Genomic DNA, 14,013 nt, shown 5'->3' on the forward strand with positions numbered 1-14,013 from the left:
AAGAAACAATTTGGGGGAAAGGAGGAACAGGTTCAGGGTGATTAAAAGAATGAGGTTGCTCCTAACTCCTGCTGCCCTTTTTCTGTTCTTGTTATGCCCTCCCTTCAGCCTTCTCCTCAAGCACTGGAAGGTTTAATGCACATTTGCCTAGGGAACAACTGGCAAGGTCTGATGACCTGAGCTGTCAGCTCGCTTCTCTCTGAGGAGTGCTGTTGGCTTTCTTCAGACACAGGGCACACATCTCAGCAGGCAGCTCTGAGAACAGCAAGAGTCAGGAGGACTCCTGGAGCAGGGAGGATCTCTGAGGTGCAGAGGACACTCAGGCCGCTTTTAGGGAGCAGTGGGAGGCTGAGGAGGAGAGCTCTGTGTCCCACTGTTAGGTCGGGCCCTGACTCCTTGTTCTCATCAGCATTGGCCATTTCCTGCCACAGGCACCTGTCATCTGGCAGGCTGCACTACCTCAAGGTCCTGAAACGTGCTGTGACAACAGCTCCGTGTCTGCACACACACTCCTTCCCTCTAGACTGCCTCTCCCCACCTGCGCGACTCCCACCTCAGCCTCCAGGTTTTAGTGTGAAGGTCACACCTGTAGGTGTCCCTCTTCCGTGCTCCCAAAACCTGCTTCAACTGGGGTGTGCATCACTTTGCAGTACTTGCTTACTCTTCTGTCTGTCTTGAGCTTTTGTCAGTTCCTTTAGAGTTGCCACACGAGTCTTTAAGTCTCATATTCCCAGAGCCCCCCACATACATGTGCTTAATAAAACACGTTTTACTTTCTCCTCAGGGAACATTATAGCTCCTATTTATGGAGCAAGTGCAGGTTTGTAAAATCCTGAGTTTAGTCTCCCTACACCTCTGCAGCAGCTCGGGCTTGTCTCATTCCAGCTTTAGTTGACCTGGGCACATTTTCACCAGTTTGCCTAAAATCAACCAGCTCCTAAGTGGCAAAGCCAGAATTGAAATCTCATGTTTTTGTTCTAATTGACATTGAAATCTCAAGTCCTCGCCCAGCGTTCTTTCTCTTTAACCTCACGTTTAAAATGTATTTGTTTACCTTTTAGTGCTCTCACCTCATTCCAAAAGAGAATTTTTTTCTACAGATACTTAAGTGCCAGCCATCTATCATGCCCTGTTCTTCCACCTAAGAATCTAGCGATGCGGAAGACAGATCAAGTTGGGGTTCGACAATAAACAGTGATTGTTTAATTTATTTATTTACAAATGTAATCATTAGCATTGTCTGGGTGCCATGCATGATTTTATATGTTTTTCATTTATAGGTGAAGAGATTGAAGCACGGAGAGATGAAATAATTTGTCCAAAGTCACACAACTGGTAAGTGAGAAAGCTGGAATGTGAATCCACTCTGGTTCCCGAGTCTGTGCTTATAACCCATCCCCCAGGCTGCCTGATATAAAATGTTAGGTCATGATAAAGGTTCTAAAACACATAAAGCAGAGTGGGGGACAAAAGGGATCGGAGGTGCTGCTTTAGGCATGGTGGGCAGGAACAGCCTATCTAAAGAAGGGGCACTGGAGCAGAGGCCTGAGTGAAGGGAGGGAGAGCCTTGTCGGGGAAGAGCATGGCAGGAAGAGGGAACAGCAAGTGCAAAGGCTCAGAGGTAGGAATGTGCTTGGTGAGTGTCAGGGACAGCAGGGAGGCCAGCATGAACAAGGGGAGGAGTGATGGACGATGCATTTAGAGAGGTGATCAGGGGCAAAATGAGAGAGGGGTTTTTTGTTGTTGTTTTTTGGTTTTTGTTTTGTTTTTTGGTGGTGGTGGTGGGGTTTTTTGGGCTGTACTGAAGAGTTTGGATTTTATTTTAGTATAATTTGTGGTACCTTACATAATTACAAATGATACAGAGAGTAAAAACAAAATCAAATAAGCAATAAAATTGGGGAAAAGATTTAAAAAAAAAAGTAACACCAAGGGTAAGGTTAGATATAAAATGCAGACTCTACATTTTGCTAGGGCATGTAAGCCACACACTAGCATGTACTTTGCTGTCAGCATCAGGCTATAGATTTGAACTTGAGCTTCCTTGTGGCCATTGCAAAGAGGGAGATAATGGATATCGCCACACTTCATTGTATCAAAAGATGAAAAGAAACATGTTGTTTAGAAGCACACCTATTTCTAGCACACCCATTCCCCTAGATCTTGGGGAATTCTCCAGCGGACTGAGAACATGGGTTAGAATCCTGAATTGATGAAAAGGAAAAACATGAGTAAGGCACTTTTAACTAAACAGAGGTCTTTTGAAACTAGACAGAGGTATTTTGTAACTGCCCTGAGATGTGCAAGGTTTGAATGGTTTGCCCATCGTGAAAACACTGAACTGAATATTACAGCTGTCTGTGTTTCTTTATATGCAGAAGTTTCAGTCCACACAATGTGTTGGCCACCATTTTGAGGCTCAGCTCATGTCTATGATGATAAAATGTTGACCCAAGAAATGGTCGACCCAGTGGTGAAGTCCAATCCAAGGGTAGGGGTTGGTAAGCAGCATAGTCAGCCTTCTCATACTGTCCTTATAATGGTCAAGAAAAGAAATTGACCACACCATGGTGCATTGAGGCCAGGCCAGGACACGGAGTTTGTCATTTCTTCTGTATTAGAGGAAAGAGTAATCTGCTCTTTTATTATATTCTCTTGACAGTCATTACTGCAAACCATTTTCCCCCTGCTTACTAGAAAATGGAGAAAACAGGCAAATTGATGAATGAAGCCGTGAGCGGAAAGCTTCTCCTCTCACCTGTGTGCTCATTAATACTCATAAGAGCTCCTGTGTTTTGAGCACTTACTCCATGCAGACAGGTTTGATTTCTTTCCATGCATTCCTAAGGAAAGCTCTTTCCCTTCTGGAGGTAGGCACTTGATATATCCAGTGGCGAGTGGTGGTGGGATTTAATGGCATGGGGAGCCTCACAAGCCTGGCTGGTGTGTTTTAATTAAGCCCCAAAGTTTTGATGACATAATAGAGAGAACATTTGGAAGTCATGTAAGTTGTTCAGGCTATTCAGACACTACTTTATAAATTTTAACCCTGGCGATCGAATGGTCCCTAGTGATTAAAGAAAGGCCAGGGGCGAAGATGGAGAGAGACCCTCTGTTCACGCACAGAGGTAGCTGATGATGAATTCTCCAAGGAAGAGAGAAAGAGAAAGGCCCACGGGGCCATGAACGAACCCACACTCCTGACCCTCTTCAACTCTCTTCTGATCCTCTGCGTTGCTTGAGTCTTCAGCTCTTGCTTCATACAATTTTGCTCTTGTCACGAAGGAGGGGGACTGAGAAAACACTGCTGGGTTTGTTGTGAAAGTCATGGAGCCTTTCCTGAGGGCAACTGCGGGAGCAGAAGAGGCAGGGGCCAGACTCAGAGGGAGCAGGTGGTGAGGGGGCAGGCAATGTGCAGGACTCACATAGTGGCAGACACAGCAAAGAGAGGCCGTGCATGGTGGCTTGAAGATGCCGTGAGGTCAAGAGCTATTCTTTCTCCAAGATAGAGGAGACCTGCTTTGCATAGAAAAAAGGAAGAGTTTGACAGGATAAATGAAGGACAAAAGCTGGAGTCAAGAAGGAATGGGCAGGATTTAGTCTCAGAAGGGAAACAAGACGCTTCTGAGACAGGCTTGATAGACGAAGACACGGGATTTATTTTGAGGAGGAAGGAATTCCTGCAGTCCATGCAACTTTGTTCTTCTCAGGAAAAATAGGAAAGTGTGTGTTGGGGGTGAGGGGTGGGGGGAGAGGTTGGTTGCCTGCCAAGAAGGAGGGAGGAGGAATAAGACCAGGGCTGGAGGAAGTGGGAAAACGCTGAGGTGGCTTCTGTCACATCGCACAGAGCTCTTGGGAAAGCGCTGAAGAAGGGGTAGGTTCTCAGTACCAGTGTCCGGAGATAACTTGGGTCATGTTGAAAAGCTAAGAATAAAACTCAACCCTGGCTGGGTTTAGAAGCAAGCAGGTTTTCTCTGCTAAGGACTCAGGTGTGAGGGGAGTGAGGGGGAAGAAACGTTCTTAGCAGATTTGGGAACACGCTCAACAAATGTTAGAGGCAGTCAAAAGCCAAAACAGGGAAAGTAAGTTTCCAACCCTAGCTTTTAAAGTATATAGTGCATTTTCCTCCAAATAATTGATTTCATCTCCCATAAATAGATTTTTTCTCAATCTATCCCTTCTTTCCATTCTTTCACATGTATTAAGTACTGTTGGGGCGTGGAATATGCGAGAGGCGATTTCTAATAATATTTCTACATGTATAGGGCACTTCCATATTCAATTTCTTGATCCTCATGAAACCTCTGAAGGGACGATAGGAAGGGCAGTTATGTCTATCTCCATTTTCTGAATGAAGAAAGAGACTTAAACACAGTCTCAGGAAGGTGACTTCCCTCCCGTTTCCTGCATGTTCCCCTAGCCCTGACCGTCTCCTTCATAGCTCTAGCACAGTCATAATTATTTACTTGTGCAATTATTTACTTGAAGTCTATCTTTCCTGCTGGGTTGTAGCTTCATGAGGGCAGACTGGGAGTCTTGTTCACAATCACCTTCCACGTGGGTCCTGTTTATCACTGAATCGTCGATGTCTACACATGTCGTAGACAATCGGTAGATTTGCTGATGGGGGTTCCCCATGGTCTTCCTTGAACAAATCCATTTTTTTAAAAGAATTTTTTATAACTTAAAGACTCTTGTAAAACTATGAATTGAGAGACTTTGATTTTTTAACATTTCCTCTCAATATGTTACAGTGATGTCACTCAAACTTCATCTAACAGCCTACGTGACAGGTTGTAAATAATCCATAATTTCTGTTGTGCTTGAAGAGTGGTTACATATGTGAAAGAGCCAGGATCTGAGCCTTGGTGCTCTGAACCCAAGTTCACATTTGTTCTACCTTTCCCTGCTTCCCAGTATAAACTAGTGCAGTGCCTGGAACATTCTAGACAACTGAGTAGCTACTCAATGAATCAACGAACTAGTATCACTTGATACAGGATTCATGTCTGTGCAATTAATTGTTTTGGGTTTGTTGTATTTAAATATCTATCATACCGGTTCGTTGTGTTTGAATATCTGCCAGTGGCACCTGTGATATTAAACTCCTTTGTTACATAGCCAAGAATGATTTGGTTTGCAGTAGAGAAACAGGACACGGACATAGGCAGTAATTAAATGGAACCAGAGAGCTGATAAGGGCTCCCCTCACCAGGGACATCACTAACCGAAGGAGAGGACTTCAGCTGTTTTTGCTTGCCATCTTGATATTAGGGAAATAAGAAAATGCTTGTCTTTTAAAAAGTTATATAGCATACAATGGATTATTGTACTGCTGAATAAAAACCACTAGACTAAACTTCTTGGCTTGCTGCACTTTCCTAACTCTGCCCCTACTCCTTGGCCTCAGTTTCCGCATCTGCAGAATGGGGATCCTAACATCTGCATTACCTGCCTCTCTGGGTCAAATGGGATGAATATTTAATAGAAGTCATGTTTCATCTAGCTTGGTTGCAACCCACAGAATGATGTGTTAACTGAAAAATTTCATTATAGCCGAGAACCATAGAAAAGGGTAAACGTACAACACAGACATTTTTACATCTTTTTCTTCTACGCGTATTTTACTACTTATTTGCTATTTATTCATTTGTTTGTTTATTTATTTATTTACTGAAAAATTCTGGGTGCAACCTTTGAAATTGTTTTCATGGTGCACTCATGGATCTCAGCCTGGAGTTTGCAAAGACCCGGTACTAGAGAGTTGGTTTTTAGTTGAGTTTGATGTGGGTCCTCAGCTCGCATGCTTTATGGAGCGGATGGAAAGGGTCAGTTGGCCTGACAAGCAGAGTGAGTGGAGGTTGGTTTAGAGAGTTTCTAGTGTATATGGAAATGCTTTGTAAACATGTAAGGAGCTCTGCAAGTGTGAGGGCTGAAGGCAGGCTTGGGTTTCCTCTTGAAAAAGCTCCCTGAGAATTGTTCTGAATTCCCGTTCCAGACCCTCAGTGGTCCCAGATAAGCGGGTATGAGATGGATTTCCTATGCCCCCTCAGGGTAGTGGGAGCCAATCCAAATAGCAGTGGTGTGCTCTGGGCCAGTCCGTAGAGAATTGAGGACAGCCCTCGAGAGAGCGCTGCTGCCAGTTTTCGATCTCCAGTGACACAGCGTGCTCTTCTTGCACACGGCGGTTGAGCAGAATCAGGCCAGACAGTTGTATGTCACATGCTGAGAGAACTGGCAGCGCCGCCAGGATGACTCACGGGCCATTCACCTTTAAACCTGAGAACTCGTCAACCCTGGTGGAAATGATCTTTCAGCTGTTTGTACAGAAAAACATGAAAGGCTCCTCTGGGGTCTGAGATGAAACCTAAAGACAAATGGAAATATTAGAAAGGAGAAAAGACAAGGAAATGATCCCAGGCTGCAGTTGCCCGCCCCCCACTCCCACCTCCCAGACCCCCTCCCTCATCCCTCACCCCATCAGACATGAGTCATTCAACTTCCAAGGAGTCAGAAAACCTCCGAAAGAGCTTTATCAGCTTTGGGCCATACGAACGTGAGGCCTTTCCATTCCTGACTTCCTTCTTGGATACTTTGAAAAAGTCTGTCCTGGAAATTTATTCCCATCTCTACAAGGCTTTCGACACCTGATGAAACATGAATCCCATCATCAGCTGAGGCCTCCCTGTCCCTTAATATCCAGATAAAATGGGCTGGAAACTCTATTCCACACTCTGTGGCCAGCCCAGGACTTCCTTTTGCATTTCTATGAATTCTAAAGAGCTGGGGGATAATTATTTTGGATTTGAGGGCTTTTCCACCTAATTGTTCAGTTATGTGCATCCATATGTGTGACCGTGTTGACCCAGATATAGAACTGATCTCATCCTTAATCTCCACAAAACTCTGCTCGCAAGGGTGTCCGTGTGCAGCAGACACATTGAATGTTCGTCTTGAGGAGGCAAAAGTGGGGTTTCATTGCAGCAGGTGAACCATTTCCAGTTAATTATTAAGCAACCTTGTTCTTAGCATTTTTTCCCCTCTTTCCCCTGACCCTTGCCTTTCAGGCATTTTTTTGGGGGGTGGGAGGTGGAATATTGGGGAACAGTGTGTTTTTCCAGGACCCAGCAGCTCCATGTCAAGTTGTTTTCAATCTAGTTGTGGAGGGCGCAGTTCACCGGCCCATGTGGTGATCGAACCGGCGACCTTGGCATTGTGAGCACTGTGCTCTAACCAACTGAGCTAACCGGCCACGCCCCAGGCATTTTTTTTAAGGACTTCTTTATTCCATAGACTGCCCACAGCCTCACATTCTCTCACAAGCCTCTCAGTGCCTTTCCACACTCAGGAAACTTACATCTTTTTCTCTCCTTCTGTTAATCACAGCAGTTGCATTCTCTCTGACCCTTATCGCCAAACTCAGCCCTGGTCCCCACCTTGGCAAATCCAAATCACACCCAGCCGTCAGTGGTGGAAGAAAAATAGGGCAATTGCAATAAAAATATTTCATTTAGGACGGGAAGACAACAACCACCTACAGTGACCACTACTTAAAGCTGGTGATAATCTCAGGCTGGATGAGGGCTGGCCTATCCTGGCTGTCCTGGCAGTGGGGTGAGCTATGTGGTCAGTCAGCCTGGATGCCCCACTTCTGCTTTCTGGAAGGTTCTCTATTGTGCACTGTCTACCCTGATCCTAAGTGAGAGGATCTTAGGGAAGAGATTCCCTTCCAGAGGCTGCATTCAGCCCTGTAACAGCTCACTTCCTGTTAGTGTGGGTCGGGGCCTGTTCATCTCAGGGGTTGAGCATTTACAGGTATTTGAATGCTAAACTGAGGTTTCTCTGGTAGTTCAAGTCGCTTTAAACTTGCTGTCCGTTATCTGGGCTACTACTAATCATAGTAGTCCCTAAGATATTTATTGAGTGTCTTCTATGTTCAGGCACTTTTCTAAGCTCTTTACATATATTATCTGAACTAAATCTTCAAAAGATTTGAAGTGGATACTATTATTATCCTTTTTTTGTAGGGCAGGAGATGGATGCAGAGAGGAGTTAAATAACTTGCCTAAAGTCACAGGGCTACTTAAGTTGAGATTCAATGCAGCCAAACTGACTCCAGAGCCCAAACTTTCTAACCCCTGTGTCACGGTTGCTTAAGCAAAGCTCAGTTGAGTCGTGGTATCTTGAATACAGACCCAAACCTCAAAGCTTCTGCCCTTAGCAACATTCTTTTGTGTTCCATTTTGGTCTCTGCCCCTGAGTGATGCTAAACAAAAGCCTAAATTGGGAGGTTCAGCTGGTCTCTCCCTTGTTCCCAGAGGTTGGTCCAGTGGAAGACTCAGCACAGTGACATTTGACTGGCACGCCCTTGTCAGCTGGGAGACCCTCAACCAACCAGAAATCAAGCTTTTCCCAGATCCCAATCTTAGCTCCCTGAGTTTCCAGCTTTTTTTCCTACCTTTGCTTGTATTAACTAGGACTTGGGGAAGAGGATGTGGTAGCTGACTTGCAGCCACCTGGCAATGCTGACCACAGGCTAATAGCACCTCTCCTAAGAAAGTAGTGTTTCCACCACCACCACCACCACCACCATCACCACCACCATCGCCACCATCGCCACCATCCCCACCACTCCACCCTGCCCCATCATGCTTTCAGATGCACCAGCTTTTTATTTCTTATAAGACCGTCCTGAAGCCTGCGAGAATAGTCCTGACATTTCCTACCAAGTCTGTTAAGGTTTGAGCTTTGATAGAAATATGGTTTAAATCCCAAGATACAGTAGGCACATCGGGCATGAAACACTAAATTGTACTGCATTAACCAACGTCCAAAAATCTCAGTGACTGACAACTACTAAGTTTTATTCTTCCTCAAGATCCATGCCCCCTTGCTGGTCAGTTATCCACACTCAGGAACCCAGGCTGACGGGGCAGCCAGCATCTTGAATATTGTTGGTCACCATGATGAATAAGGGCAAGGAGTGCTCTGGAAAATTTTGTACCAGCACCCAAATGCTCAATTTTGCTCAAAATTTATTGGCCAGAATAGGTAGGTCACATGACCTCACCCAATCACAGAGGTCATAAAATTCAATTCTAACATAGGTCCGGAAAGCAAAGAGCTAACACCCCCAACCACATTTCAGTGGTAACCAACGTTCCAGCCAGGAGAATGGGAAGCTACAGAACTCCATTCCCCATCCTGACTTAACCTATTTCGTGTTTTATAGTCATCCTTTGCAACTCCTCACCTCTAAGTGTCAATATCTGCACTTTTCCAGATTGTTTTGGTTGCAAGTGACAGAAAACCACTTCAAATAGCCTGTTGGAAACATGATTTTTTTTTTCATTTACACTATTAAGAGCCATGTTGCACTTTGGACATAGCCAAAGCCAGCAGCTCAAACGATATCTCCAGGACACTGTCTGTCTCCTGTTTTGGTTTTCTTGTTTTTCTGCTTTTTTTTTTTTGCTTTGCTTTTCTCTCTCTTGGTTTTATTCTCAAGAAGGATCCCTTATAGGATGGCAAAAACAGACACCCACAGCCCTAGGCTTACATTCAATCAGTTTAGCAACCTTCATGCACAGCATGCATTGATTCTCCAGTAAGATTAGCCAGAGTCACTGTTCTAGCTTAGGACACACACACATCATCTGTCATGTGGCCAAGGAAAGGTGGTGCCCTGATTGGAGTTCTGAGTCACACGTCCAGCCTCAAGCCTACGGGAAGGTCCCACCAGGACTCTATAGTCCAAGAACAGGGGAGGGACAGTTTCTGAGAAAAAAGGAAATGACGAGGTCTAGACGAAGAGGAAATGCAGAATAGACAAGCAAAAACAATAGCTATTTACTGCAATTATATGCCATTTGTATCCCCATTTTCTTGTTGAGGAAATTGAAACTTTGCAAGATTAAGTAGCAAGCCCCAGATCATGAAGTGCTGGCCTGGAATTCGAACTCAAGTCTGATTGCAAATGACATTTGATGATTTTCTGCACTCAGTTGCCTGCTATCCATTCCTATTACTGATCTAATGATGTGGAATGTGTGACAAAAAAAAAAAAAAAGTAACATGGACTTTTGAATGTTTAAAGAAAAAAATGAGATCTACAGCATTTGTTAATATTATTTAGAAAATGTTGATGAAAAAGATGACTATAATATAATATGAGCCCTTAAGCTATCTAAATCTTTCTACAAATAGAAAAAAAACACAACGATTTTTTTTTAAGTTCATGATCTCCTTTAGAAAAATTAAATGGTGAAAATGAGTTAATTGATAAATACAAATTCCTTTTTAGAAAGGACACAGATTTAATATAAAATAATTGCCTCTTTATGACTGATTTATCTTAAGCCTGACTGCATTTAAATTATATCTTGCCCTTATTCAGACCTTATCTAGGGAAATAAATGAACCTTTCATTCTGGAAGGAGATAGAATGGAGAATGCCCCATGAGGAGACAAAGAAGAAATAGTCTGAGTTCTTAAAAGATGGATTGAGATCCTTTTCTCTCCTCCTGGTTGGTGAGGAAGACATACATGTCCCATTGCAATAAATCGTGAGTCACTTATAAAGCAGTCGCTGCTAATGTAGATCTATTAGGAATGCCTTCCTCCACCCCCAGAGCCCACCAGCACTGTCTTGTCCATTCTGAGCTTCCTCTGGGAGTCTGATGTGCAGTCGTCTCCCCCAGGGCCCATGGAGAGACCATTTTGATTGCTGTCTGTTAAGACACGGTGCAGCTTGCCCTGCTCCGAAGTCTCCATTCTCATGCTGTGCATTTTCCTTTGAAGTAAAATATGTGACATTTTAGACCTTGGGCTCTTCTCCCCAGGAAAAGGGAAAGCAAACACTGAGACAATTGCTCACATCCTTCAAGGCCAAGTAGTTCCAACTGAGGCCAAAAGTGTAGGGAGACGTTGGAGGAAGAAGCAAAGCTTCTCAGTCATGCCATCTCTGCCTGCAGCAGTCCAGATTTCCTGGATAATTGCTGATGCACCACTTTGTACATGTAGCTCTAGAAAAGTTTATCTTTTCAATTGTGTGGGCGCAATTGTCTCATAAAATTGCGTTGTACAAAATCGGGGTGCCATTATCCACTGTGGGGAGACTTGGGTAAAACCTCTTTCTTTCCCTTTGTGATAGGCTGAGTGTTTTACAAATATGCAGTTCAGGGACAGGTCTCAGAGGGACAATAGATAGTACAACTGAGGCTGTGCAAATAGTTGTAACCAACATGGAGTTTGCTGGTAAGCATGCCCGTGACCAGAGCTGTTTCCACACAGTGGGTTGGGGTGACATCCTGGTTGGGGAGGCTTCAGAGGAGAGTGGGAGGAGCTGGAATGGACCCTGGGAGCAGAGACATCTCTTTCCAGGAGTTTTGCTGTAACCAAGAGCAGAGAAATCTGACCATAGCTAGAGGTGATGTGTGATCGAGAGAGTGGGCCTTGCTTTGTTTTACAGTGGGAGAGATTACAGTACAGTTGTATATTGATGGGAACAATTCTGTATAGAGAGCAAATCTGATGCTTGAGTAGAAAGAGGAGATTTCTGGAGCTGCACACTTGCGTAGAAGAGAAGAAATAAGAACTAATGTGCAAGTGGAGGGATTGACCTTGGACAGTTCACGCACCCTAATCAGAGGGCACATGGTACCCACCATACAGGTGCAGGTACAGGGAGGTGGGAGGACATGGTGGTAGCAACCTGTGGAGGTTCTCTTCAGATTGCTTCAATTTATTAATGAAATAGAAAATAAGGTATGCAGCTAAGATAAGGGTGGGGGAAGGGGCACTGAAATTTGAGAAGGGAGGAGAAGATATGAAATAGGCATCTAGCTGAATGGCAGAATGAATGACCTATGTGAACAACCCAAAGAAGGCTACTTCTGGATTGGGAAGTGATAAACTTAAGCATGACCCCACAGACTCTGGCTGTCAATACAAGCTTTGAATTCTGATTGGAATTGTCATGTGGTGATGAAATAATGCCTGATGCACGGTGGGGGGAGGTCTACAGAAGGTGGATTTAACCTCACAGTCTTTCAAATATTAAGGCATTTACAAAACAAAAATATTCTCCATTAAATAAAATAAAGACAGTCTCCCTAGACAAAGATAGGCGTGAAACTAGAACCCTTTGGAAGATGCATTAAAAAACATTTCACGGGCTTAAGGAAAAATCATTGCAAGTTGAGAAGCCAAAAGATAATGCAACTTCCAAAGGAAGAAACATAATCTAAATCAGAATGTTGTTTAAATGCTGGGGAAACAAGCCCATCAAGAATGTTTTTACAGCATAATCATGGAAGTGCAGAACACATTAATATGTAAAGCAACATTTATAAATAAACTTTTAAACAGGGCTTGTTGACCTGACTTGCACACTCCCCTAGGATGGCATCCAGGTGGTCCAGACTCCCTGAATTTGCACACCAAGTGTGCACATATGAGTATGTGCATATTTCTGGAAGTGAGCACATAATTGTTGCTGAATTCTCAAAATAGGCTCTGATTCCAAAATAAGTAATAATGACTTAAAAAAAAGAATAATCTGTATTAGAAACCTTGTGACAGAGGTAGAAGATTTTACATCAGAAAATTTCTGAAATGAAGATTTAAAAACAGCTTGGGGTAGTAGGAAACACAATGGGCCAGGAATCAAGCATCTGGATTCTAGTTCTAGACTTGCTTCTAGCAAGCTGCCTGATGATGGACAAATCTCATTGCTTCGGGCATCAGCTTCCTCGCCTGTGAAAGATGGAGCTGGAACGCACTGCCACTAAGATCTCTTTCAGTTCCAACAGATTCCATGAACATGCGCTACACTGCGTCATTTTTGTTAATAAGAACAAGAATTCAGCCCTCAACACAAGGGTTTGTTTTGTTTTGTTTTTTATTTTTTTTAAAAAAAGACATAAAGAAAAAGAAAATTAAGAAAAAGAAAAAAAATTAAAAAGATAAAAAAGAAAACAAAAGAAAAACAAAAAGATTAAAAAAAAAAAAAAAAAAAGAACAAGAGCGACTGTCTTTATCCAAAATGAAGACTTTGGAGAAGGGCCTCGTGGCTCCTCTGGGATCCTCCTTTTCTTCTCCCAGGAAGTCACAGTGATAAGCCATCTGCTAACTAAAGAGAAATAGCAAGTCGATATCTAGAAGACGCCTTGGCTGAAAGGTAATACTAAGTGACTAAGTTAAGACACATGACCCTCTCAGATGCTTACCAAGAATGGATTTCTAAATATTTACACTTCACATGACAAAACGACAGGCCTGGGGTGGGCTGGGGATTTGTAATTCCAAGACTAAGGAAAGGTGAAGATGCTACAAGTAATATTTGCACTTGAGAAACATTTGAGTTTCTCTGAATCTTAAGGCCTCTTCACAGTGCATATATTATAGTAACTTTCACTGACAGAGCAGTGAATTTGGTGATGGTGTATGGTAAATTGTCCGCTGGCTTTTCTGTTCCTACCATCTTAGAGCACTTGATCCTTGCCTTCTTGTGTTCACACCTCTATGTAGGCCCCTCTCACAACACATCAAGGGTTGATTGTTTGACTATAAGATACAGCAGAAGTGAGGATATATGACTTCCAAGGCTAGTTCATAAAGGCATTTCAGTTTTTGGCCTTGGTCTTTGGGTTCACTCACACTAAAGGAAACCACCTGCCATGTCACAAGGACATGCAGCAGCTCTGTGGAGACCCATCTGTGAGATCTTCTGCCAACAGTCAGCACCAATTTACCAGTCATGTGAATGAGACACAGTTCAAGCAGATTCTCCAGCCCCAGTCAAGCCTTCAGATGAGTGCAGCCCCAGCTGACATCTTGACCGAAACCCCATGAGAGCCCCCAAGCCAAACCCTCCCACATAGGCTGCTACCAAAGTCCTGACCCAGAGAAACTATGTGTGTAATACATGTTTATTGTGTGTTAAAGCCACTACGTTTAAGGATAAAATTTGTTGCACAGCAATAGATATATAGGTGCTTTACTTTGCTTAGG

At 43.6% G+C, this 14,013-nt stretch overlaps 1 long non-coding RNA gene across 1 annotated transcript in view; it reads left to right on the plus strand.

The window, feature by feature from the left end:
• The window catches only part of LOC109444616 (uncharacterized), a 319,813-nt gene that overhangs the window by 292,603 nt on the left and 13,197 nt on the right, over positions 1 to 14,013 (plus strand). The window contains exon 5 of the long non-coding RNA XR_012498902.1: positions 1,281 to 1,335. This is a non-coding gene — a long non-coding RNA (uncharacterized LOC109444616). The remainder of the gene's footprint in view (positions 1 to 1,280; positions 1,336 to 14,013) is intronic.

Source organism: Rhinolophus sinicus, linkage group LG09, assembly GCF_036562045.2.
Source record: "Rhinolophus sinicus isolate RSC01 linkage group LG09, ASM3656204v1, whole genome shotgun sequence".
In the NCBI taxonomy this organism is placed as follows: Eukaryota; Metazoa; Chordata; class Mammalia; order Chiroptera; family Rhinolophidae; genus Rhinolophus; species Rhinolophus sinicus.